Below are 27836 nucleotides of genomic sequence, written 5' to 3'. Positions count from 1 at the left end.
TGCTTCCAGGTCTCATGCCAAGGGGCCAGGGCTAGCCAAAGACATTGTGCTGCCTGGGTCCAAGAATGAAATGCTGCCCCCCTCCCCCCACCCATCAAAAGGCCCCCACATCCATTATATATAAAATCTTGAAAATATTATATATACTGTTATCTTCTTCCAAAACTCACCACCGGACCGGTCCACCAAACACCCGCTGTCTGTCCTCAGTCCTTCTGTCACTCCTGCGTCTGCTGCACCCACCGCCCTAGAAGATCCAGCCTGCCCTGCGTGAGATGGAGTGCGCTGATGTCTGATGTCATTGCGTACACCACAATTATGTGAGGGACGTCTCCCAGAGGAGACACTCCGACCTCCTCATACTCATCAGTTTGCACTATGGGCAGCAGTATGAGATGGGGAAATGCCTCCCTTAACGCCCCACAAACTGATGACACATAAAACTGCTGGAAAAAAAATCTTGGGAGTCAATTTGCTGCCCCTCTCCAAGTGCTGCCTGGCGGGACCCATGGTAGGGCCGGCCCTGCAAGCGGCTACTCTGCTGCATTCTACACACAGGAGGCCGACTACTCTGAAACTACGAAATTCAGGGAATGCTTTGCAGTTTCTAATTGAATGCAAAGTGTTCTCTGATTGGTCGAGGTGGAGAGGCGGGGGGGGGGGGGTGTTTCCATGCTTAGTTAAAATCCAAATTAGTTTGCCCTTTCTTCCCCATACTACCCAGCCGTACACTTCTGGTGCTGCAGGAGTTAATATGATCTGATGGACCTGTCACAGGCACTCGTCAAGAGTGACGGCTATGCCCCCCCCCCCCCCCCACCTATTCTTAGAAGCTATACTATCAATGAAACATCCTCTATGGATGGAGGAGGTGAACTTTTCATTCACCCGCCCCCATCCATGCAGCACATCTTCTATGAATGGAAAGGGGGGGTGAAAAAGGTAGGCCTAGTGGACACTTCACATTGAATGTAAGTACTGAAAAAAAAAAAAAAACCTTAACATAGTCTTAAAACGAGAGCAATAGCCCTATGCAAAACATTTCCTTCAAAAAAACAGACCTGAGGGCATAAATGTGAAAGGTAAAGTATCAGTCAGTGATGTGCAGAGTTCACTGTGTAACACAGGAGGTCTTTCCTCTTAGATCCTGGGTAGCCACCCTGCCTTGTTGGGTGACTACCTAGCCCGTCTTTTTTTGTCCATGCAATACTTACTTCATTCTCTAGCACACAATTTCTTTTTTTTTTTAGCTCCACTGGGGACAAGGAATCATGCCCCTGCTCTTCCTTAAAACTTTACTGTGACTTAATTGGAAATAAATAAATCTTGATCCAAAAATCAGGCACACGCTTAAACGTAGTAAAACAAAGTTCCAATGTACAGTAATTTCCTTAAAGATCTCTGCAAGTCCCTAGTTGGGGCACACATTTTGGTGCTGCATCCTTATACCGTAGTCTCTCAATCCCATCTTCCAGTTACACCTTGGGAAACATGTTTCCTATTTTATGTTCCCCTAGGAAAGTAGAATCTCTTGGTAAGGTCTAAATTTCCTACAGCTCCTACATGTTCTCTTTTGACTGCATCTGGAGAGCTCCTTGAGCCAGTAACCAGTGTCCTTACTTCTAATTGGAGAAAATCTCCTTCAGCCATAAAACAGGACTTTAGATGTAAGTTACCATTTGCATCAATGATCTTTTCAGCCATCTGTAATGGATTCTTCTCACTGACCACTATGAAGGAGCTTGGGCGTTTTCAGATGCTAGACCAAACCCAGCGAGAAAACCAGGAAGCTGTCACTGTACTGGGCCAATCATTTGCAGCTGGGGCATTTCCCTCCCCACAACCAAACATATACAAGGGGCATATGTTCATCTGGCTGCAGAGTGGGGAAGGCCTTGACCATCTAAGATTGGTTCAGTACAGTGACAGCTTCCTAGTTAAGTTGCTCAGGTGGGTTTGGACTAGGCTCAAAACACGCTTGAGCTCATCCCTACTGACAACCAGTCTAATGGGGTCCTTCTCCACCAACTGCCAATCTAAAAGGGACCTTCTTCACTGATCACCAATGTATAAAAGCACTTCAGTTAACCAATGTAAAGGAATACTTTTCTATTGACCACCAACGTAGGGTTCATTTTTCCACTGACTACCAATGTGGTCTGAGTTTCTTTACTAGCCATTATTACGGGCAGCACAATGGTTAAAGTAGAAGCTCAGCATACAACTAAAGTCTCTAAATCTACTTGCAACCACAATCTAAGACTAACCTATCTAGCCATGTAAAGCAAAAATCGCAATACATACCTTTCCTGAAGCCGCTCCGGTCCCATGCTGAGCTGTCTGCAGTGGCTTCTCTGTGTACGTGGGTGCAGAAAAGGCAGCCAACCACCAAAGCCCCATGGTAACTCTATGGTTGATGTCACTTACCAGGAATTTTTCAGCCGTTATTGGCTGTTTCCTGCATACAGCTTCCACTGCTGGATACTGCACTAGAGCGGCTTCAGAAAAGTTATGTATAACGATTTTTGCTAGATAGGTTAGTCTTAGATTGTGGCTGCCAGTAGATTTAGAGATTTACACTTTTTAGGCTGAACTTCCACTTTAAGTGGTTAGCATTTCTGCCTGGCAGCACTAGGGTTATCGGTTTGAAGCCGAACCATGTCACTACCTGCCTGGAGTTTGTACGTTCCTTCTGTGCCTGTGTGGGTTTCCTCTCACACTCCAAAGACATGCTGGTATATACAATATGGATGTATGTGAGTTAGGAAACTTAGATTGTGAGCTCCTTGAGGGTAGGGACTGATGCAAATGTATAATAAAATTGATGAATAAATTGATGGCACTATACAGTAAAAGTACCTGTAATAAATGGTTACACCTTATTGTGGGGTGAAAGAGGGCCAAAATGCTGTTTGCTTCAGTTAAAGATTCTTAAAGAGACCTTTTCTATAAAGAATTCCCCGCCTAAACTGCTTGGACCTAGAAGAAGGTTAGAAAAACTTTAACTGAAAAAAAAAAGTGAGCACTTTTTTTTAAATTTTCTTTAGTTTTTTTATAGAGTGGAGAGTAATTAGAACACCTGACAGGTTTTATTACTGTCTGTGCCACTGTGAGCCCTCGCTCATATTGAACGCAGCTTTGAAATTGTGCAACTTTATCTGAACTTGCATGATTTTAAATCCACATTCCAATCTGACTTCGGGGGCGACTCAAAAAACATCTGTGAGGGTTCATGCACAGATCTCTATTGAAGTTGCCAAAAGTAGTGCAGGAACTACTTTTGGAAATGGGTGCGGGGCTGCAAAATCGGGACTCTGTGCAGTCCAGTCAGGTTCCTCCACCCCAAACTCGCTCATCCATGTCTTTATGGACCTTGCTTTGTGCACTGGTGCGCAGTCATGTTGGAACAGGAAGCGGCCATCCCCAAACAGTTCCTACAAAGTTGGGAGCATGAAATTGTCCAAAATGTCTTCATATGCTGACGCCTTAAGTGTTCCCTTCACTGGAATTAAGGGGCCAAGCCCAACCCCTGAATGACAACCCCACACCATAGTCCCCCCCCCCCCACCAAATGATTTGGACCAGTGCACAAAGCAAGGTCCAAAAAGACATGGATGAGCGAGTTTGGGGGGAATGAAATTAACTGGCCTGCACAGAGTCCTGACCTCAACCTGATAGAATACCTTTGGGATGAATTTGAGTGGAGACTGCAAGCCAGGCATTCTCGTCCACATTAGTGCCTGACATCACAAATGCATTTTGGAAGAATGGTCAAACATTCCCATAGACACACTCCTAAACCTTGTGGATGGCCTTCCTAGAAGAGTTGAAGCTGTTATAGCTGCATAGGTTGGGCCAACTCAATATTGAACCCTATGGTCCAAGACTGGAATGCCATTAAAGGCAGGTGTCCCAATACTTTTGATAATATAGTGTACTGTATCTATAATGTTTGGGGGTTCTAGCAAAGTAATTTTCTAGCAAAAAATACAGATTTTTAAATGTAAACAAAAAGTGGCAGAAAAGTCCTGGTCTTAAAGTGGTTATAGAAGGACAAGAAAGAAGTTTTTGTTGCAGAAAAGGCTTACAAAATGCATTCTGCTGTAAAATCCTACCCACTAGAAATTTTTACGTTTTCAGATCTAGTCCTGCTTTAAGGTCAACTTGTTGACTTTCTTTATTTGTGGTGATGCTTGGATGACATTACACATTCAATGGGTGAATTGTCTCAAACTGCTCTATAACTTTTGTTTCTTTTTTTTTTTTTGCAGTGCACAACCATCATCGACTCTGTATGTCTGACTGCTAAGCATCTGCTACATTTGACTGATAGGACCTGAGCCTAGATCCTGTGTATCCCATTGCTTTTATGTAAGTATGATTAAAGTTATTCACTTTGAACTACGATCGGCTTACATTTTTTGATGCGCTAATCCTTCAAAATATTAAGATATCTGCTTTGTGAACGGTGAGAGGGTTATTCTATGGAATCACTGAAATATTTGATGTTATCTTGGCCGTATGTTAAGCGTGACCTCTCTGCATTTTTTGATGTTTGTGGAGTTTCAGACACGCAACAAAATATTTTTAATGCTTCGCCAAAATATGTAATTAAATTTAGCCCACTTAGCAGATGAGAAGATGCAGATTGTTCTCTTTATATATTCAGTGAACCTAAAAGCTGAACTTCAGGCATATTTAAAAGACACAAATAATTGCAAGCAATGTAAGTTAAGCCGGTTCGAATCACGGCCTGTTCAGCAGGAACCGGCCGAGATTCGAACCATGTATGGGTAGGCTGAATGTACCCATGTTGATTGATTGATAAACTTGGGAATAACCAGCCTGTTGGATTTTACATGTGTTTATTACTAGCGGCTGTTATAGCCTCTAGCAATACGCACTGTATTCTCTCAGCGGAGACGACTTCCCCCACCCCCCCGGCGGGAGAACCCAATACCTCTGCGGGAGGGATTCCCCCATCAACACAGACCTGAGGTTGCAGGAAAGAAAAACACTCTGTTTATGGCTGGCCCAACTGAATTTGACTTGGTATCAGCCATTATCAGTCCTTGTATAGTAGAACTCAGACTTGGGTAGGGAGAAGCACCAGTCAGGTGTATTGCAGTCCAAGAAGTATGCTGATAAGCAGAGAGCCCACCCTTTTTTTAGCCTATTAGAGCCTCTTGCTCTAATCACATGGTTAAAAAAAGAAAAGCCCCATTGAACTCCATGCATCCGTCGCCCTGCATGTAGATTAGGGGGCCAGACATATGGATAAGGGGGGCGGCGCTCCTGTGCCCCCCCAATGCACCAGCCGACACTGCTTTGGGTGCAGGCACTGGCATCGTAACTATGCATGTATGAGTCGCACTACACTTTGCAAATGGTCCCGCTGTCTTCTGAGACCTGTAGACTTCGGGGGAAGGAGGGGGCCAAACTTCCGGCTCAAAACCAGGTACCCACTCCCCCCCTCCAAAAAAAAAGTGTCAAATGCAACAGTAGAGGGTAGGAGATCCAAACAAGTATGACTTCCCCTTTTGGGTGAAGTTCTGCTTTAAATGGCCCATAGAGTAGTGACTCTTTTTTGCACTTAACCCAATTCCCCCATCCACACATTTAATCCCATTATTGTATTATGTCATCAGAATACACTGATCAGTGCTGCCGGCTACAGTCTGTGGTGCTAAACGAAGGAAAAATACCAACAGGCTTGTTGCACAGACAACCAACCTGCCCATACATGGATCAAAAATTTTGATCCATGTATGGCTGGCTTAAAGCGGTGTTCCAGCTGTGAAAAAAAAATTAAAAGTCAGCAGCTACATATACTGTAGCTGCTAACTTTTAATATATAGACACTTACCTGTCCAGGGAGCCCATAATGTCAGCACCCCAGCCGATTTTCGGATCAGCTGCCGGGTGCTGCTGCCGTCATTCGGCTTTAAAGCTGGTTTCCTACTGCGCATGCACGCTGCACATTCTCATTGGCTTGGCGGCAGAGGAAGGAGAGAGGGGATGGAACTTCCAAAGGACAGCGCCGCTCCCAGAAGTGGGGAAGGTTACCTATCAAAAAGAGGTACCCATTCCCCCCTCCCCCCCTTAAAGGTGCCAAATGTGGCACCGAAGGGGGGGGAGGAACCAGATGAGCGGAAGTTCCACTTTTGGGTGGAAATCCGCTTTCGGCCTGGATAGCAATAAATATCTGACAAAGATCCTTATCCCCTTAGCCTTCCCTGCTGTATCCCAATCACTTTAATGGTTTGATCACACCAGTGGCAGTAAATTATGCTGTGCATAATCCATGGAGTGTATTGTATGGGAAGGGTGTGATGCATGCTTACAATGCATCACACAGTTTTTTTATTTTATTTTTTACTTTATTGAAATATCACAAAATTACATTTAATTCAACATACTGTGGTGCAGCTCCATGCGGTGACGTACTGCGTAAAACTGAAGACATGCTGCACGGCACACACAACTGCACATATATGTAGATGAAAACAATCGCTTTCTATGTTTCCTTGTGTTGAGCCTGTGTTGGTCAATGTAGATCAACACGGCTCAACAGGCATGGTGTGGACAAGCCTAAAAGGAACAGCTGTTCGTATAAGTTATATTGTAACTTGCAGCTTGATACTTTTATTTCTTCTTGCCTCTTTAAAAATGAAACGGTCCATTATTGCTTCTTCCTATATTTCATAGTAACAAGCGGTCATTAAATATTGTCACCCAGGCCAGTAATCCCATTCCAAGCATCGTTAATCTTTCCTGTAAAGATGTGAAGGGGCTATAACATGCAAGAAATTTTGATTTAAACTTGTGATGGCTTTCGCCAGACACTCCAAACAAATTAACTGTCATTTTCACATTCCTGCTACTTTTTGGAGAAAGGCTAAGAGGCCACATAGCTCACATAGCTGAATCTGCTGCGGCTGGACAAAAGGGGCAGAGCCAGAGCGCAACCCAAAGCCTGAAAATTCCCTTTGTTTCTGTATACTGTATTCTGGGATCTCTGCGAGAAAATATTCTATATAGGGTGACCTAAAAGCATGCATCATGTAAACTGCAAAATTATTTCCATTAAAGGTGTTATATAATAGTAAACCTGTGCTGTGTATTTGTAACCAAGCATATTAAAGTAAACCTGAACTGAAAAGTGAAGATTTGCTTTTCTTGAAACACTAGAAATGTCCATTTTGGCTAAACAGTACACTGAAAATGTACCCCTTGTCTTGAATTCCTCCTGAAAAATAGCAGTTTTGCCTAGGCACTCCTGTTTTGTAGCCATATAGCCGTGTGAGACCATCTAAGGCACTGTTGCCTCTGACTTTTAAACCGGCTATACTTGGATTGAAATTAAGCTGGTTTAGCAGGGACCAGACAAATTTTTATCCATGTATGGGCAACATTAGGGGAACAGGGGCGCCTCCCTCCCATCCATGCATTCGGCCCCCTAATCTACATGCAGGGTGCCGGACGCATGGATTCCAATAGAGGATTTTTTTTTTGAAGCACGTGATTAGAGCCAGAGGTTCTAATAGGCTTCAAAAAAGGGTGGGCTTGGGGCGTAGAGCACTGCGCCCCCTGAGCCCACCCAGTTGTATGACAATAGCAAATTAATACTCGCTATAATCACACTGATTTTCCTCCCAGTCAATCAGGAAGCGGGTCGTGAGACCCCTTTCCTGAATCGCTGAAAAGAGAAGCAATTTTACTGGCCATTGGCCAGGAAGAGGGAGGAGACGTATGGCCGGAAGAGACTCACAGCCACTTGGGGAAGGAGAAGGTAAGGATGCTGGCTCTCCGGCTGGACAGCCAGCCGTCTGTCCCAGGAAGGGGTGGTAAATTTTACTGCTGGCCGGCCATCCAGCGCTGGGGAAGGGGTGTTGGTTTTGCCACCCCCCAAAATTTTCATGCACCAGCCGCCACTGATGGGCAGGCTGATTGTACTCAAGGCGATCCATCAAAACAACTTGGGCTGAACAGGCCTGTTGGATTTTTGGCATGCAATTACTGCTGTGTTCTGCCAGCCGGGAGGGCTCCCATTCACCCTCCCCCCGAGGGCTGTGGGTGGGATTCCCCCATCAACACTGAATGCGTTGATGGGGAAATCAAGAGGTTTTCTTTCCCTCTGCCCGTGGCTCTCTTTAATTGGATGTTGTATCAAAGAACCTGCAGTGTAAGGATCTTCCTGCTTCTGCCTCATCCATCTTGTAGATCTGTTCTTCCTCCTCTTCTCCTGCTGCTTCCTGAATATGATCATATTACACATTTAGAACGTTGTATGTTTATTACACTACATATGTCTATTTTGCATTCTCATTTTTAACCAGCAGGTGGCACCCCAGGGTCCTTTTAACATGCTTTTCTGGTAGTTCCTATCAGATTTGTGTAAAAATGCCTGTTCCTTACAGAAATTAATTGATCAAGCTGATAGTTATACTAAATAAGATAACAGAGTGACCCACTCTACCTTTTAACTTTTGTTGTGTACCTTCTTTGAATAAAAGACACAAAAAAACAAATTTCCGCAGTTAATTACTTAAAAATGAAAGGTTAAATTTACAAAATAAAATCAGTTTTGACATGATTCCACTCTATTCTGCAACACTGTGATCTAATTTCCCATATGACAGTTTTTTTTAAATACAAATTGAATTCTAGGATAAATGGTTTTCAAACACTGAGTAACATTTTGCATTTGTAGCTTTGAAAACGATGTCCTTATGGAGCTAAAAAAAAAAAGTCTTTCTTTATTCTCCCAGTCCACATATGGTTTTAATCTAAATTTTGTTTACGCAACTTTTTTTTTTTTCTTGACCTGAATCCATGTTGTTACTATTAAAACTTTTAACATATTTTTGTTCATGTTCAGACACAACTGTGGCGGTAGGTAAAAAAAACGACATTCCTCAGAAGCCCCCTCCGCTTTCCCTTACCACGCCATTTTCTCAGGGGTGTCTACATTACCCACCATCAAAGTGTTTTCAGCGGAGGAAAGAAATGGCTTTGGTTTTGCTCAGAGGATGTCTTTTTTTTTTAAGTTTGGTCTTGTTTCATACTTTTGTTTATAAGTACATCACAATATTCAGCAAAGCGAAGAGAAGGCTGATGTCCTGTCAAACAAGTTGTATTCCCGAAAGCCGCGCTGATGATAATTTTAGACAAGGGAGTTCTTCCAAAAATAAAATATTCGCTGTAACCTTTTTGACAGAGGAGGCCAAATTTTCTTAAAAATGATGGAATGTGTTTTTCTAAGTCTTTACGGTTTCTCACCATTTCAGAGTTTGTTTCCTTGATATGTAAAACAAATAAACAATTTCTGGGAGCGATTTGAGAAAGGCATTCGCAACACAATTTTTATGATGATGTATATGTAGACTTGCACTAAATTATTAATTTTATTGTTAGCACCGATGCATGAGATAAATTCAAGTTCTTATTTGCTTTTTATTGTATGAAATACCCCCATATTGGTGATGGGGAAAGTGGAGGTAAATAAGTCCTCTTCCATGTTGGAATAACTTGTTGATGGTGACAATTCTGCCACAAATTGTGTTTAAGTTTCTCTGGAAATACCATTTGGTATGTTCTAGGGATCAACCGATTATCGGCAGAGCTGATATATCGGGGGCCAATATGCACTTTCACCGATATATCGGAATCTGCCCCGGAGGTTACCTATATTGCTGATATTTCGGGAAAGTGCTTGTACCGGAGTGATGCCTGTGCTAGAGGCATCACCCCGGTTCCGGCATCCATAGCCAATGGCCAGCTGTCTTGTATTGACAACCGATGTGGCTGAAAAGCCGCTCAGATGTCATTACAAGGAGCGGGAGGGGACGTCCCCCCTTCCCGCCGCCTTCTGCGGCTCGCATGGGTCTCCCATCCCACCGGGAGGCCCGGGCAACCAGCCTGCACAGCCGCTGAAGGCCCGCATTTGGCTCTGTTTGGATCTCCATGTCAAAACCCGGAAGTGATGACATCACTTCCGGGTACTCAGTGCCAAATTAAAAAAAAAAATGACAGCATTCAAAACAGCCAAACTTGGCATTTTGAATGTTTTTAAGTGCAGATGATCCCTCCACAAGAGTACCTGTCAAGAAAAAAAAAAATATATATATATATATATATATATACAGTGGGTACGGAAAGTATTCAGACCCCCTTAAATTTTTCACTCTTTGTTATATTGCAGCCATTTGCTAAAATCATTTAAGTTCATTCTTCTTCCTCATGAATGTACACATAGCACCCCATACTGACAGAAAAACACAGAATTGTTGACATTGTTGCAGATTTATTAAAAAAGAAAAACTGAAATATCACATGGTCCTAAGTATTCAGACCCTTTGCTCAGTATTTAGTAGAAGCCCCCTTTTGATCTAATACAGCCAGGAGTCTTTTTGGGAAAGATGCAACAAGTCTTTCACACCTGGATTTGGGGATCCTCTGCCATTCCTCCTTGCAGATCCTCTCCAGTTCTGTCAGGTTGGATGGTAAACGTTGGTGGACAGCCATTTTTAGGTCTCTCCAGAGATGCTCAATTGGGTTTAAGTCAGGGCTCTGGCTGGGCCATTCAAGAACAGTCACGGAGTTGTTGTGAAGCCACTCCTTTGTTATTTTAGCTGTGTGCTTAGGGTTATTGTCTTGTTGGAAGGTAAACCTTCGGCCCAGTCTGAGGTCCAGAGCACTCTGGAGAAGGTTTTTGTCCAGGATATCCCTGTACTTGGCCGCATTCATCTTTCCCTCGATTGCAACCAGTCGTCCTGTCCCTGCAGCTGAAAAACACCCCCACAGCATGATGCTGCCACCACCATGCTTCACTGTTGGGACTGTATTGGACAGGTGATGAGCAGTGCCTGGTTTTCTCCACACATACCGCTTAGAATTAAGGCCAAAAAGTTCTATTTTGGTCTCATCAGACCAGAGAATCTTATTTCTCACCATCTTGGAGTCCTTCAGGTGTTTTTTAGCAAACTCCATGCGGGCTTTCATGTGTCTTACACTGAGGAGAGGCTTCCGTCGGGCCACTCTGCCATAAAGCCCCAACTGGTGGAGGGCTGCAGTGATGGTTGACTTTCTACAACTTTCTCCCATCTCCTGACTGCATCTCTGGAGCTCAGCCACAGTGATCTTTGGGTTCTTCTTTACCTCTCTCACCAAGGCTCTTCTCCCCCGATAGCTCAGTTTGGCCGGACGGCCAGCTCTAGGAAGGGTTCTGGTCGTCCCAAACGTCTTCCATTTGAGGATTATGGAGGCCACTGTGCTCCTAGGAACCTTAAGTGCAGCAGAAATCTTTTTGTAACCTTGGCCAGATCTGTGCCTTGCCACAATTCTGTCTCTGAGCTCTTCAGGCAGTTCCTTTGACCTCATGATTCTCATTTGCTCTGACATGCATTGTGATCTGGAAGGTCTTATATAGACAGGTGTGTGGCTTTCCTAATCAAGTCCAATCAGTATAATCAAACACAGCTGGACTCAAATGAAGGTGTAGAACCATCTCAAGGATGATCAGAAGAAATGGAAAGCACCTGAGTTAAATATATGAGTGTCACAGCAAAGGGTCTGAATACTTAGGACCATGTGATATTTCAGTTTTTCTTTTTTAATAAATCTGCAACAATGTCAACAATTCTGTGTTTTTCTGTCAGTATGGGGTGCTATGTGTACATTCATGAGGAAGAAGAATGAACTTAAATGATTTTAGCAAATGGCTGCAATATAACAGAGAGTGAAAAATTTAAGGGGGTCTGAATACTTTCCGTACCCACTGTATATATTTTTTTTTAAATGTACGAAAATATCGGCCAATATCAGCTGATATCGATATGCGATGACCAAAATATCGGTATCAGCAATAAAAATACGATTTCGGTCGATCACTAGTATGTTTCCAACTTTTCCAAATAGTTTCTCTGCATGTACAACTTTGCAACTTCCTAGGAGAGTGTTTGCAACATGTCTTGGGATAGATTCATAAATCCCTTACCAAAACTTGTATAAATCTGTCGCCATGTGTCCCACAACTGTGATTTCTAAAAAGTGTCTACAAGACATGAATTCCAGGTGGTGTATTGAAAATGGCAGCCAGGACATACTTTATTGCCTATAGCTTGAGGCAAGCGTTCCCCACTGTCACATTCTAATTCCTAAATTTATCTCATCTGTCCCACTATTGGTGGAAGTTCTAACATATTGCAGAGCTGAGGGCCAATGCCAACATATACTGTACAAATGAGGTTTGTAGGCTAAATTTCTCATTTGTGTGAGCTAAATATATGGTGAATATGAAATAAAATTTGGCAATTTACAGTTTCCTCCATTCGCGTTATGCAGCGTTGATGGATGAATCTCCCGCTGTGGCTATTGAATTTAGACAGCCAGGCCCACTAGCTGTTAAAAAAATCTAAACTGTTCCGCCAACATTTTATCTTGATTTTTTCAAGCAAAGGACGTTTTGGCGGGATGTGTAAACAGGAACACCCACTAAGCAAATTTCACCCGGTTGAGAATAGGATAAAATTTCTACAGTGTACTGCCAGCTTGGAGCAAAATCGAGTCACCATAGAATATCTAATAAAATCAGTGACTGACGATTTGAGAATGGCATATGCGTAAAGCATTAAAAATCAAAAATATTTCTGCGCTAAATGAATGTGAATAAAGTGAAGGAAAAGCTGCTAACACAGACCCATAGAAAAAAGTCCAAACAATAAATATACAAATGTGTAGCGCTAATGCATATACAATTGGCGTGTGAAACCAAGAAATATTAAATAATAACACTCAAAAATGTTGTAAATCCCACTCATGAAAAGCAGTGAAATAATTTCATAGATGACATATAAAAAAAGTTCTGTATTGAAACATTCCAAAGAAAAAATGGAAATAGTGTGCTCAAAAAGAATTGAAGAAGATAGCAAAATAGTCCCAATAGAATCCAATAGGACGATCCTTGTATCACCCGTGAGTAATTAATACAATGAACTGCTTACCAGACCCATTAAGGTCTTCAGGCATATGGACAATCACAGACAGGCAGATCGGTAAAGGATTCATCAGGAATACACTTCTCATATGTAGGGACCAGGCTCCAATGATGGTATAATGGAGAGTTATCATGAGAATATAGCCCATATATGGGCCAAGGAGAAATGAAAGGGGCACATAGCGTGATACCGTTTAAAAATATGACACTGTTTATTTAAAAATTGCACTTACTAGATAAAAAGGACATGTCAGCGTGTACCAGCATATAGCATAGGCAGAGACAAGGCTGCGGTGTCCCGCAGATACAATAGAGGCTCGGACCGAATGTTGGGGGCGTGGCTTCCTTACGTCTGGAACCAGGGTGTGAACAGTCACTGCTGTGTCCCACATTTCACAGTCTTCACTGCCTTCTGAACTACAGAGGAGCTGAGAGGAGGAGTTTTAGGAGAGGGAATCAGTACAGGAATCACTGCTTGCAGGTAGTAAGGTACCATGGGATATGTAGTCATCAAACATTGAAAATAAACAGGAGAGAAGAAGCTGCAAAGCATGCAGGGAATCCAGGAAGAGAAAATAATTAATGAAAGAGAAAGCCAGCAGACAGAAAGTATTCACTAAATTAAAGGATATTTTTCAAGCAAATTGTCAAATATAACTATTTTTGTGTTGTTATTATATTACAATGCTGATGTTATAAAATTAAAGTGTATGCTGTGACCAGTGTTGGGGGTAACTAGTTACAAAGTAACTGATTACAGTAACTACATTACTTTTTTTTGGTAACGAAGTAACGTAACTAGTTACAATACTAATATTGGTAACTACACTACTTTACGAGGCTATAGGAGGTAACTACACTACTTTACTAGGCTATAGGAACGCGCTGTCCTGCGTTACCCAAGCCGTGCGATACAATCGTTATTTCGAAGAATAGAGAGGGATGAAGTTTATGACTTTTTGTTGCACTTTATGTTTTATTCTGTTTTTTCAGCTTTTGTTCTCATGTTTCCCAAAGCCTGTGTTTATACAATAAACTCTATGCAGAAAGAGTGTCATGGATCTTCTTCTATACGGTCAATTAAGAAAGAGGAAAGTAAAGTAATAAGTAGTGAAGTTACTTTTCAAATGCAGTAACTAGTAAAGTAATCTCGTTACAATTTACAGAAGTAACTAGTAACTAGTTACATTTTTTGAGTAACTACTCCAACACTGGCTGTGACCATAGAACTCCTATAAATGAGATAAGAGGGGTTGACAAATATAACCATATTTACAGTCAATGTTGCTGATACCTGGATGTTGAATGGACAGAAATAACTTTGTGAATGCAAGCTGTAAATGTGTTTTTTTTAATGCAGCGAATCTTCAACACGCCAATTGGAAGCAGAGGAGGGGTAAACCTGCTGTTTAATATGCCCCTATAAGAAAAACTAATTTCAGATTCAGTTAAAATTTCATTTCAAGGGTAATTCCACTTAAAACTTACACAGTCTTTCGTGGATATTGGTAATTTAGGGCTAATTCAAAATGGTGATTATGCTACTGCGTTCAGATGTGGCCAGGCACTGCATCTGGAGACAGCAGTGCTCTGTGTTGTGGTTGCATAAACATGATGATTAGTTGCAGCCAAAACTACCAGCCCTGGATGCAAACTATCTCTGTCCAGAGCTTGTCAGAGGCCCATGTATCCGCAGTACTGGCCACAGGGTGCAAATCTGGGAGTGCAGCTGCTGTCTGCAGCCATTAACACACAATTTATGTATGAGACTGAAGTTTCCCTATAGCAGATTCTTGCTGGCGGAGAAGCTAATTCCCATATAAATGAGCCCTTTAACCACTGGGCAGCTTCTTGATTTCTTAAATCTATAGGGGAGATATCTGCTATGCGTTCCTGGGTCTACACACCTGCAGTGGTTATTATAAGGGGTTCCAACTTTTCTAGCTGGATTCCTTTCTTTGATATTTTATATTATGGAGATTGTAACTGGAGGAGATGGAGTAAACAAAACTCCCAGGTGGACAGGAACAGAGTCAGCAATTATGGCAGGGAGCCAAGGGCCGATTCAGCCCACCAGTCTGCACCTATAAATAAAATATTACTTTTGGGGGAATGGTCCTTTAATAACAAGCAGTATCAACAAAAAAAAGGCATACAGACAAATAGGACTTTCATGGTGCCAAACAGACCCAAGGATAAAGTAAAAAATATTTACTTAATAATGAATACAGAAATGCTAAAGTGGTTGTAAGAGCTGGTTCAGTGCCGGTTCACACTAGGACGACCTCGTCGCCTCACAGGTCGCCGCAGGTCGCCTCCCATAGGGAAGCTGCGGACCCGTTCTAATAGGAGCGACACAAGTCGCTCCGACTTAGAAAAAGGGTCCGGAGCTTCTTTGGGGCGACCCGGAGGCGACCGCCATAGATTTCAATGTTATGAAGTCCGTGGCGGCCGCTCTGAGGTAGCGGCGCGCTGCTCGCACCGCGACCTCGGAGGTCGCGGTGCGAAGTAGCGTCGCCCCTATGTGAACGGGGGCTCACACTACCACTACCAGAAAGTCGCCCCGTGACTTGAAGAGACTTGTTTAGAGACTTGGAAGAGACTTGGAAGAGACTTGGAAGAGACTTGGAAGAGACTTGTGCACTACTTTGAAGAGACAGGCGACTTTGTCTGTGGGGAATGCCTGGCTAATCTCTTTCCTCTTCCTGGAAAGTCTGATAACAAGTCGTGTCAATTAAGATAAGGAGGCAACTCCCATTGAAGTATAGGGGACAGTTGGATCACAGGTCGGCTCAAAGTAGTACAGGACCCTTTTCTGAAGTCGGAGCGACTTCAGTATTGCCAATTAAGACGGCACTGATTGATTAACATTGCTTTTGTTATGTCAAGCTACCTGGGGCAACAAAAGTTGCCTCACAAGTCGCGCTAGTGTGAATGGGCTCTAAACCTCTGAAAGGAAACATGAACTAAGCATATCCTTTTGTAGTGTGTACCTGTTTCAATCCAAAGCACCATTCCTTTGCTATCTGTATGAGTCACTTCTGACAGTCTATGCCAGGGATCTCCAAACTATGACCCTCCAGCTATTGCGGAACTACACATCCCATGAGGCATTGTAAAACTCTGACATTCACAGACATGACTAGGCATGATGGGAATTGTAGTTCCTGAACAACTGGAGGGCCATAGTTTGAAGATCCCTGGTCTATGCCAACACCAGACAATCGAGAGATGGCGCCCCCCCCCCCCCAGCACACAGCAGGTGATTAACAGAATCAGCTGTTAATGTTTCCCTATGCAATGTGTCCTTTTCCCTGCACTTAGGTCTCAGATTACACTCAGCTCTCTCCGCTATGCTGCGCTCTGTGACAACAGATCACCACCCGCCGCCTTCTGAAGCACAGAAATGCTATGTAAAATGTGTGCTTAAGGTGGCTGTGGAGGAGAGAGTGCTGCAGATAAACAGGTACAACTTATTTAGAAGGATTTGTTTAATCTTTGTGTATCACTTGAAGCTAGTCATTTCAGTGTTTATTCTGTATGTGAGGGTTTTCAACCACTTTAAAACATGTTATAATAAAAGATTATTATACAAAGTATAGAAAATCAAGTGGGTGGACATTAATAAAATGTCCCTCTCTCTTTAGAGCCCCTCTACCACCACTCTATATAATTATTTGTAATTGTACCCAAAGTCCAATGGTGAGAGATCCCAGTGGTGGGAGGGGAGCAATCTCCTTGACACATTTCAAAATTTTGCTTCTTCAAGAGCCAGAGGAAATCTTATCTATAAAATGATATGTTAAACAGCATATATTATGACTACTCACAATGACGCCTTAATTGGGCATACTTGTCTTAAAGTTCTCTCTATATTTATTACCTATTAGTTTTCTCCTGTTCTTCTTCTCCTAAGGCTAAGTTCACCTTTAGGAGTATGTTACATGTTACACCAAATTTAGGGTGTAACATGTAACATCCTCCTAGTGACCTGCCTCCAGGGACAGCTAGCAGGGGATCTTCCATTTGTACCTGCTGTCACAATTTAATAACAGCGCTGCCGCACGGGGCTTTGCCCACGCGGCCGAGGCATTTATTCACAGTTTTCTGTGAATGAATTAGACTACAAGTACAATCCTCCATTGTGGCTGAAGGATTGCTGGTGAGCGCTCTCGTAGTCCATTAACCACTTTACCACCGGAGGATTTTCCTGCTTTACGTCCAGGCCACTTTTTGCGATTCGGCACTGTGCGACTTTAACTGACAATTGCGCGGTCATGCAACGCCGTACCCAAACGAAATTTACGTCCTTTTTTTCCCATAAACAGAGCTTTCTTTTGGTGGTATTTGATCACCTGTGCGATTTTCATTTTTTGCAATATTAATAAAAAAAGGCAACAATTTTGAAAAAATAACAATATTTTTCTACTTTGACAGTCAAAAAATATCCAATATATTAAATTTTTGTCATATATTTAGGCCAAAATGTATTTAGGTACATGTCTTTGACAAAAAAATTCTCAATGAGTGTATTTTTAACCGCTTTAAGACCAGAAGATTTTACCCCATTCCTGACCAGGCCATATTTTGCGATTCGGCACTGCGTTACTTTAACGGACAATTGCACAAAATTTTTTAACATTTTAGGCCAATTTGTTTTCTGCTACATATTTTTGGTAAAAAAAAATCACAATAAGCGTATTTTGATTGGTTTGCGCAAAAGTTATCGCAGCTACTAACTACGGGAAATTTATGTCATTTTTATTGTTTTTTTATTTAACTAGTAATGGCGGCGATCTGCGATTTTTTTTTGCGGGACTGCGACATTGCGGCAGACAGATCAGACCCTTGACTGACATTTTTGACACTTTTGGGGGTACCAGGAACATTACTACAGTAATCAGTGCTATAAATATGCACTGTTACTGTAAAAATGACACTGGCATGGAAGGCGTTAACTTTTATTGGTGATAAAGGGGTTAATGTATGCCTGGTGCTTACTAACGTGTGTGGGGGGAGGGGACTGTGTGACACAGGAACAGATCGCAGGTTCAGCTATGCTGAATCCTGCAATCTGTGCCTGCCTGTCACTAAGGAGATCCGCCCGCTTTGTTTAAACAAGCGGGCGGATCTCCACACTCGATCCCGACGATCGGGGAAGAGTGGCGGTGATCACCACCGATCCTCCCCTGGCCCGACTCCCGCTGTGACTGAATACAGCGGGAGCGAGCCTCCGGCGGCGCGCGCGCGCCGCCCACAAGGGGAGGAGTCCAGCGACGTAGGTCTACGTCGCTGGACGATAGCAAACCACTTTGCCGCAGTAGGGTCAACGTGAGCGGTCGGCAAGTGGTTAATTCTTCCTGCCATTCAGATAATGCCTGCTCGTATCGGAGGTATGGGCAGACAGCATACTGAGAGTCTGCAGGATCCAGGCATTGCACCTGTGATCTGCTTTAAAGGCTGCGATGTAAAAAAATAATAAGTGCACATTTTTTTTTTACGTGCCTTAAGATATGCATTTATTATTTTGTTTACAAAATGTGAAGTTATCCTTTAAAATTCCTGTTTGGACTACAATCATGATGTCACCATTACTTTGAGCACAGGGCATTTAACGCAGGATTACACAGCTCAATGTTTTTGACACTCACTTGACGCCACTTGTTAACATTACATGTCTACTCTGTTAGTACCCTGTAATCTGTGATTTGTGTATTATCTTTCTGTACCTGCAGTGACATCAACCACTATTAACATGTATGATACCTTTCTGTGATCTCTAATCCCTAAAGAACAACTGAACTATAAAAAATACATACATATTAACATATGGTTAAATAAACATATTTTCAGCAATATCCTCTTACATTATGTCACCCCAAACAGAAAAGCTACGCTGCAAGACAAACACCAATCCAGCACTCCAAATGAGACAACCAGACCACCCAGGATACACACAAGAAGAGCCCATCACCAGAGAATTTACTTTAGATTTACAAATGTAGCACTGTCCCCGTAGGGCTTTCTGTGTGTTGACTTCTAATGCCTCCCTCTGATTATCTGCAGACAGTTGCTGGGGGTTTTTCACACATCCCTCCTTACTCCTGTTTGGCTCATTATAAACAGTCCAGGGTTTTTGGGTTTTCTGTATTTATTGTGGAACTTGGATGTGAGAAGGGAATAGTAGGATACTCCAACTGAACTATTCACAGTAGATAATGACAACTCTCACTTGGCCTCACCCGATTACTTGTGGAAGCAGACACACTGCTTTAACCATACTCAGAGATGTATAGTAACGAAGTAGAACTACTTAAGTACTGTACTTAAGTACCGAAATGCGGTATCTGTACTTTCCTAGAGTAGAATTTTTTTCTCCTACTTCTACTTTTACTTCACTACATTTTTTCGATGATTTCCATACTTCTACTCAAGTATTTTTTTTTTGTGCTGCATAGTTACTCGTTACTTTTAAAAAAATTACCACTGCCAGAACAGTAGATGGCAGGTTTCATGAAGCTCAAAAAAATGTGTATAATGTCATTTGTAAATTAGCGCATACGAAAATAAAGGTTGTGTATAATAAAAGCTGCTATACCAAATCTTTCCAATAAAAAGAAAATATGAAACAAACAAATAAATGGTGCTACAGCGCTTAAAGTGCATCAAGAAACTACTAACAAACACAGGTTAATCATTTGAATAAATCATTTGAAATAATAAAAACAATATGATGTTCATACTTTTGACTTCTTTCTTTAATAACTACATAACACAGTACTTGTACTTCTACTTTCAGTACTTGAGTAGAAATTTTTTTTCAAAACTACTGGTACTTTTTACTTTTAGTACTTAAGTAGCAAATTTTTTGAAAAAACTACTTGCAATACTTAAGTAAAAAAAATGTTGAATACTTTAGTACTTCTACTTAAGTAACTTTTTCTGCGAGCACTTCCACTTCTACTCAAGTAATTTTTTGATCGAGCCCTTGTACTTTTACTCAAGTAGAGATTTCGAGTACTTTATACAAGTCTGACCATACTGCCACTTGTATGGAAGAATTAAGTCTTCTTGCTCTCTCTAGCAGCAGACTTGATGCAACTACAATATTTTGAGAATACACTCTAGCCTCCCCTTGACTGACACCCGTCCACTGACTCATCTAAATGAAGGGATAGCCCTCACAGGACAGGCCCTATGACACAGATCTGTACTCCCTGAAGACAGAATAGTTATATAGTTACATAGTTACATAGTTTGTAAGGTTGAAAAAAGACATCAGTCCATCCAGTTCAACCTATGATGTGTGTGTGTAATTTGATGTTAAACGTAAATTGTATACCCCTGTATGTTGTGGTCTTTAAGGTGCCCATCTAATAGTTTTTTGAAGCTATCAATGCTCCCTGCTGATACCACTGCTTGTGGAAGAGAATTCCACATCCTTACCGCTCTAACAGTAAAGAACCCCTTACGTATTTTTAGGTTAAACCATTTTTCCTCTAGTTTTAGTGAGTGGCCCCGTGTCTTATTGTATTCCCTTTCTCTGAAAAGTTTGTTCTTTTATGCTAGGGTCCTCACCAGTACAGTATTTGTACATTGATATCATATCCCCCCCTCAAGCGTCTCTTCTCCAGAGAGAATAAGCTCAGTGCCCGGAGTCTTTCCTCATAGCTGATGTCCTCCATTCCCCTAATTATTTTTGTTGCCCTTCTCTGGACTCTCTCCAGTTCCAGCACATCCTTCCTGAGGACCGGTGCCCAGAACTGGACGGCATAATCCAGGTGTGGCTGGACCAGGGACTTGTAGAGTGGGAGAATAATCTCTTTATAATTGCTTCAGTTCTTGTTCCCCATCCATGGAGAGATCTCCAATGTGTTTCATCAACAACTAAGCCCCATGTGTGTGAAACGCGTTAAGGTATCTCTTAATGAATGGAAAATAGTTGAAGCCATTTTGATTTAATAATGAGCTCACAATGTGCTAGTACTGAGTGCGGATGGGCACAATTTTCTTGTAGACCATAAGAGAGAGCCTTATGGGAACAATGCAAAGCCATGTTCATTAAACATATATTGGACATAGGATGGGGGGGGGGGGGGGGGGCTTTGCTGGAGCTGGAAATGCACAATGCCTTCTGCCTTTTCCTTTTTTTAGTCTTAATTGATCCTACCTTCCAAAACTGCCTGCCCTGAGCCTGCCCCCAGACACTTGTTTTAGGTCTTTTCATTATCCTGACTAGCTGCTATTATGTGTATCTGCTCTTCTGTGTGCTGACCCTTTTCCTGTTTATCTGCCATGGTCTCTGCATGCCACCTGTACCAACCACTCTGCATGTCCCTCTGATTACACTCTTGTTGAGGCTCCTTCCCTGCCTTTCTGAAGACATCTGTATTCCCCATCTCACAAAGACTCTTTGTCCTACCTTTGCTTTGCCACCTGTGCTACCTGGCCAAAAAATATATATCATCATTTATTAAAGTAGAACCATAGGCAAAACATTTTTCTTCATTTTGGATAGAGTATAAGAGGGTTATAACCCTTGTTTGTTTATTTCTTGCTATCTGTGTCCCATTGCGGAGATTTCCCTTCACTTCCTGTCCCATAGCCAAACAGGAAGTGAGTGCAAATCTCTATATATTAAGGGGATCCCGGTGTCCCCATTGGAAGATTTCCCCTCTATTACTTTTCTGGGCACGACCCACAATTTGGGATTTTCTTTTACTTTCACTTTAAATATTAATGGTAAACAGGACAAACAGAGAGGGTGAAACTTTCTCACGGGGGAAGAAACAGCAATGAAAACTGACAGGTGTTCAACTCTCTCTCCACTCTATCCAAAAATAAGTAAAACGTTTTGCCTTTAGTTATACTTTAAGTCCCTAGGGCAGGGATCCTCAAACTCTGGTCCTCCAGCAGTTGCAGAACTACACATCCCATGAAGCATTGTAAAACTCTGATGTTTACAGACATGGCTAGGCATGATGGGTATTGTAGTTTCTGAACAACTGGAGGGCCATAGTTTGAAGACCCCTGCCCTAGGGTAACCGAGTACTGGTAGGCCTGCTTGTCCTAAAGAGATATTAAAGCCTTGTTTTTTGTTTTTTTTTAAATAACAAACATGTTATATTTACATGCGCTGTGCAGTGGTTTTGCACAGATCAGCCCTTCTTGGTTCCCACGCCGGCTCTCCTGGTTCCTCCCTCCTTCCAGGTGCCCTCATGGAAAGCAGCTTGCTCTGGGGGTACCCAAGTAGACGTGCTCCCGACCCACGGCTCTGGGTGTCTATTCACACACAGAGCTGTGACTCGACCCCGCCCCCTCAGTCTCGTGACTGGCTCACTGGCTGTGATTGAAAGCCAATAAGGAGTGTGAGTCCCCAGAGAGGCAAGGCTCTCATTGATAACGCTGGATCAAGAGGGGGCTCAGGTAAGCATTGGGGGGCTGCTGCACACTGAAGGTAACTTTTTTGCCTTTACAACCACTTTAAGGGAACAGATCTGCTGTAGGTGAAGCTACATTTACAAGCTATATTCTCTGACCACTCATATTAGGGCAAGCATTACACTGGCAAAATGGAAACCAGCTCATCGAATCAGATGCCCTCATAGCACACTAAGGTTAATAATCCTACATGACTCTCTTATTTGCCACAAAAGAGGGCAGTCATCGGCCAAGGTCATTCGAGGATATGTCTTGTTAACTGGGGTCATGTGACCTGACAAAATGGAAGTCTTCCCATTCCAGATCAGATAACCACATCATATTGTACCCTGTTTAATACTCACTGCAGGCGTTGCTTACGGATAAGGGATTATAATTGTTGTGGACAGGATACATCAGCATCTGATAAGAAATTAATTCGCAAAAGCTTTTAACAGGATTTTAGAACTATAGAAATGCTGTGAGTTCTTCTGATAAACCCTTAATAAAAATATGTAGAAGCTTACAATGATTGTCGGGATTTCCTGTCTGTGTACACCCCCGTACAAAGGCTGTGTCCTAATGAACAGAGGACGATTCTGATGGGTTTTGTTGTGTAGGCACGGGCAGTGTTCTCTAAGTCATGCCACAATCTTTTATCGACTAAAAATGAACCAGTCTTTCTTTTGACAAATCATTCTTCTCTGTGTTCCTTTCATGGCGGATAATTAGCAGCCAAGGGAATCCTTAGATTATTCTGTATGTGATTTAGTAGACCCCTGGGCACATAAACTAAAACTAAAATCTGAACCATTTAAAGGGTTAGTTTACTTTTACCAACAAAACTGTCTGTGCATGTAAGGGATGCCTATAGATAAAAACAAACTGCAGTTTTGACTAAAGTTGGATAATTCCTTTACTATAGGCAGGGCTGTCTTTAATATTGATTGGACCCTGGACAAATATTTTCTTGGGCCCTCCACAATTCACTTATTACCTATTTGCAGGCAGTGCAAGCTCAAGGGGCAGCTGCTTTGGGCCCCACAACAATGACTGGGCCCAGGGCAGCTGCCCCTTTTGCCCTGTGTTAAAGACGGCCCTGACTATAGGTGTAGGCCATTTATATACCTTCCGAATCCTGACTGAAAAATTTCCAGAGATGGCCTGCCTTGTTGCTAGGACGTTGCTGGGACACACCAATCTGATTCAGACTCCCTTGCATGTGCTCTCCACTTGTCTCAGTAGCTCTGAGCTCAGCAATGCTACAAAGGAGGAGATAGTAGACCACACATGTGCAAGGGTTTGACATCTCACTCCCGTGATTGTGTGGGTGAGCAGTAACAGCTTGGAGTGTCTTAGAAACATCCAAGCAACAAGGCACAGGATAGGATGATGCCATCTCTGGGAGTTTTTCAGACAAGATTCAGGGTGTATGTAAATGGTACTACCTGGCTGCAGGAGATCAGCATCACTGAGATCGAAAAAAGAATGAAAGTGAGAATTATAATAAAAATAAAAAAAATGGAAATTATTTATAATTCCTATGACTAGGGTAGTTCAGTTCCCACATGTTTAACCACATTACCTGGATGAGTACCCAACACCACCCCATTTACCTTTAAGTTACAACACTAACTCAGCATTGGGATTAAATGGCCGGTTCGGCCTTTTATTAAACAAAACCATAAATAACAGAAAAACATAAAATCAGATCAAAGAATGGTTGCAGATCCTTGACGATACCATCTCCCACAACTTTGGAGTCTATGGTACCATTAAGCTAGGTTCTGTCCTCAGCTGCCAAAACACCGCCTCGAGGACTATCCTAACTGACCACAGGGCCCTACCACCTTACACTACCCAGTCGGTTTACCTGAGATGGGTCCCACCATTTTATCGTTCGACACCATGTTTTGGACCCTCGTCAAGGACCCCAACCGCCAACATCCAACCTCCTTATACAAAGACAAGGAAAACTCAATGCTCCAGGTGGATTCAGAAGCCTGATGATGTACAGGTGCACGCCTAGGCTCCCCTCCGCAGATAATCAATATAGAAGAAATGACTGCACTCCAAGTATCATCAAAATCATTACTAATGATTAAGCGCACTTGCTAGCATGTGAAACGCGTCTACCTGTTGTTTGCCACATTGGGATGTTCGGTTAAATAAAACAGAATTTTGATGATACTTGGAGTGCAGCCATTTCTTCTATATTGTCCAACCTCCTTAGAAGAACAACAGAAAACGGCATCACCAGGGCGGGAGGGATGTTTCTGCTATGATCTCCAGTCTTCAAGTGAAGCCCCTTAACTCCTACCTTCCAACTACTCCCTCTCCTGCTCCTCCCCATCACCTTGTCTGCTCTGCCAATAAGGTAATAGTCCTGACCTCTCATGTCCCAACAACTAATTTAACCCCTACTGTCTGTTTTTCCTTCCAACCTGTCATGTATGCCCTATGCTTATCTTTTCCTTTAAGCTCCGGGCATGTCTGTATTTTAGCAAACAAAATGCTATTCAGTAATGATTTAAATCTACAGTTCTCATCATATTTTGTACTGCAGAATTTCTACTATTGCATCCTATGTACAAATTGTGCTCCTGCCGCCTTCTGTGGGTGAAATTAGGCCATGCTCTGTCCAAGCTGGGATTGCTGGACGAGTATTCAGTAAATGTTTCAGTTCTGATCTCTATCTGTTGTTGTATGACATGACTATTTAACAGTGACACCAGAACATTCTGTTTCTGCCAAACCCTACAGGGCGAAAACAGAGTTATTTTTTTAACCTGAAATCTCTATCTTAAGACAACAAGATATTGCATCCTAATATACTGCATTTGTTCCTTTATAGTAAAGTAATTGGTCTCAGCACAAAAGTAACCCAAGCATTGCTTTGAAACTCTGATGGAATGGCTAAGATAATGATGCAAAAAACATTTGCTCCCAAGAAAAACGTTAGAGATCTGGCGCTATGAGTTATGCAGAAAGCTGATTTCCAAATAGTTTACCTGATGTTAGCCCTGAAGAAGAAAATGGATGATAGGGCTAAATGACTTAGAGGAGGGATAGTCCCGGGAAAGGGGTAAAGCAGAACTAAACTCCCCAATCACGGGGATAGAGACAAAGTCCTGCTTGGAATTCATTCCAGAAAGGTTGGCTGGAAGGTAAAGCTATCCCACATGCCCACCCTACTTTGATTTTCAGTGTTAAGGAGGAGTTCTTCTTGTCACCTACCTTGGTGACTTTGGATCCCATGGAATAATTATAAAATAGGACCCTTCAGGTGGTATGGGGATACCTTTAGGCGTGTGGTTGTTTATTCTACCAGGGGCCCGGTCCTTAAGTGGAAGTCAGCATATATACCCAATTTAGAACTATCCTTGAGTGAACGGGGTGCAGCTGGGGACGGGGGTGGTGCTCAGTTAAGAGTTGATAATACTGATGAACCATCAGTCAAGCACAATGGAGTCTCCTAAATACAAAAGGTATCAACCTGTCCCAGTTCTAGCACTAATCCCAATATACAAGCCATTTATTCCTATTATTAGAAGAGTGGGTGGAGCCTTGCAGATTTTTCGATCATCCTTGCAGGCCAATTGAGCACATGGAACCACTATTTTTTCCATTGATACAGCCAAATATCAATAAGCAATTGGTTTCAAAGGGCATTCAAGTGTTTCAAGCTTGTTGGCAATAATCATTAGAGCTGTGCATAGAAACAATGTATTCTATTGAGTAGGGCTTGGCAAGCAAAGACAAAGCATATTATGGTTTTATTCACTAGGGTTTGGGGAGCGAAGAGAAAGCATAGTCAGACGACAGGTTTTGTTGTCTACAAATCCCAAAAATTAGGGGTCTATTCCCCTTTTAGGATAGTGGGCTGTGGAATTGTAAATTTTAGGCCATTGGGTCAGCTGTACACCCCGAGCCATTTGGATTATAGCATAGATACAACTCAGTATCATAGATCTATTTATTCTAAGTGGCATACATTTGTTCCTGGAAACGATATGAGTATAAATACTCACGTGATATTGATATATTATTAAATACTATGTATTAAATCGTGAAACCAATTTTAAAACGAAAAAAGGGGTTTGAGCTGCTAGTCAAAAACAACAGTGGGTTGTGGTATATGTAGTATTAAGGAGACAGCGCTCAAAAAATAATTACTAAGTAATGAATGATAATCAATTATAAGAATTATAAAAATTATGTGAATTATTCCTTTACATATTAAATAATCAATAAACCATAAATCTAAAGGTGCTTAAACTATAAAGTGACTGTGCCTTCAATAACGGGGTAACGGATAGGATACAAAAATGATTGTTATCCTTTCAAATAAGTGCCAAGTGCAAAAAAAACAACAACACAGTCTTTGGTGATGAGGTATTTTAAAGTGCTTGGTGCTCAGTGAAATCAAATGTCCACATGCAGACAAAGGAGGGGAATCCGTCACCGGGTTTTAGGCCCACTTACCAGACGAAACCTTGGGGTCTAGCGTGGGTAAATGGTCCCTTTATAATTGCCAATATTCCTCTGTAGGCTCGTATCCTAGGGATGTATATCCAGGGATCCGACCCGCTGGTTTGGAAAGGGCTGTATGGATATCCTCTATTGGTGCTGTGATGGTCTCAGTAAGTTGCAAAAAACATATAGGGAAGCTCATAGTGTAGTATGCATAAACGTATTTTAATCAAACATAGTAGTCACTTGCATGCTAGAAACGATATTGCCAGCCGGTACATAAAACAGCGTTGGAGCCGGTTTGCCTTCCGGCTGCGTTCCAAAAGGCGGAATTGACGTAGGGCGTAGCACGGGATCAGACGCGTTTCGTCATCAAACATATGACGTCATCAGTGAACTGCCCCATTCCCTACTGTCCCAAAAGGGGATACCAATTAAGGTAGGCAGCTACAGAGACCACTGGGGGACTATTGGGACTTTTATTGTACCATATCACATATTGTAATAAGACAGTGTAGATAAAAAAATCTCAAAATGTATTTAATAGATTTACAAATAGACAGATTAAAAAATATCGGTCATACAAAACACCATAGCATAAGACGCAGGTTGACCAAAAACAAAAAACCTGAAAGATCCACGCAAGCGTTGTGGATGTAGGGATCTACCCTGCCACACTATTGTATTCTGACAACAAGGCTCCCCTCTGGAGGAATATACAGATTGTATTTTTATTTATTTAAGGTACTTATATAGCGCTGTCAATTTACGCAGCGCTTTACATATACATTGCACATTCACATCAGTCCCTGCCCTCAAGGAGCTTACAATCTAAGGTCCCTAACTCACATACATACACAGTAGGGCCAATTTTTTTATACAGGATCCAATTAACCTACCAGCATGTCTTTGGAGTGTGGGAGGAAACCCACGCAGGCACAGGGAG

At 42.2% G+C, this 27836-nt stretch overlaps 1 protein-coding gene across 3 annotated transcripts in view; it reads left to right on the top strand.

Annotated features, from left to right (window-relative positions):
• Nucleotides 1-27836, top strand: part of CALD1 (caldesmon 1) — a 295859-nt gene that overhangs the window by 90923 nt on the left and 177100 nt on the right. For 2 of the 3 annotated variants that reach the window (XM_082254260.1, XM_082254256.1), the window contains exon 2: nucleotides 4272-4371. The exons of the other annotated variant lie outside the window; for it this stretch is intronic. The gene's annotated coding sequence lies outside the window, so the exon portion shown is untranslated. The remainder of the gene's footprint in view (nucleotides 1-4271; nucleotides 4372-27836) is intronic. 3 annotated transcript variants of the gene reach the window in all.

Source organism: Pelophylax lessonae (assembly GCF_965119305.1).
Source record: "Pelophylax lessonae genome assembly, chromosome: 4".
Taxonomy (NCBI): Eukaryota; Metazoa; Chordata; class Amphibia; order Anura; family Ranidae; genus Pelophylax; species Pelophylax lessonae.
Note: the sequence above shows the minus strand (reverse complement) of the source record. Positions and strands in the feature narration are given on the sequence as shown.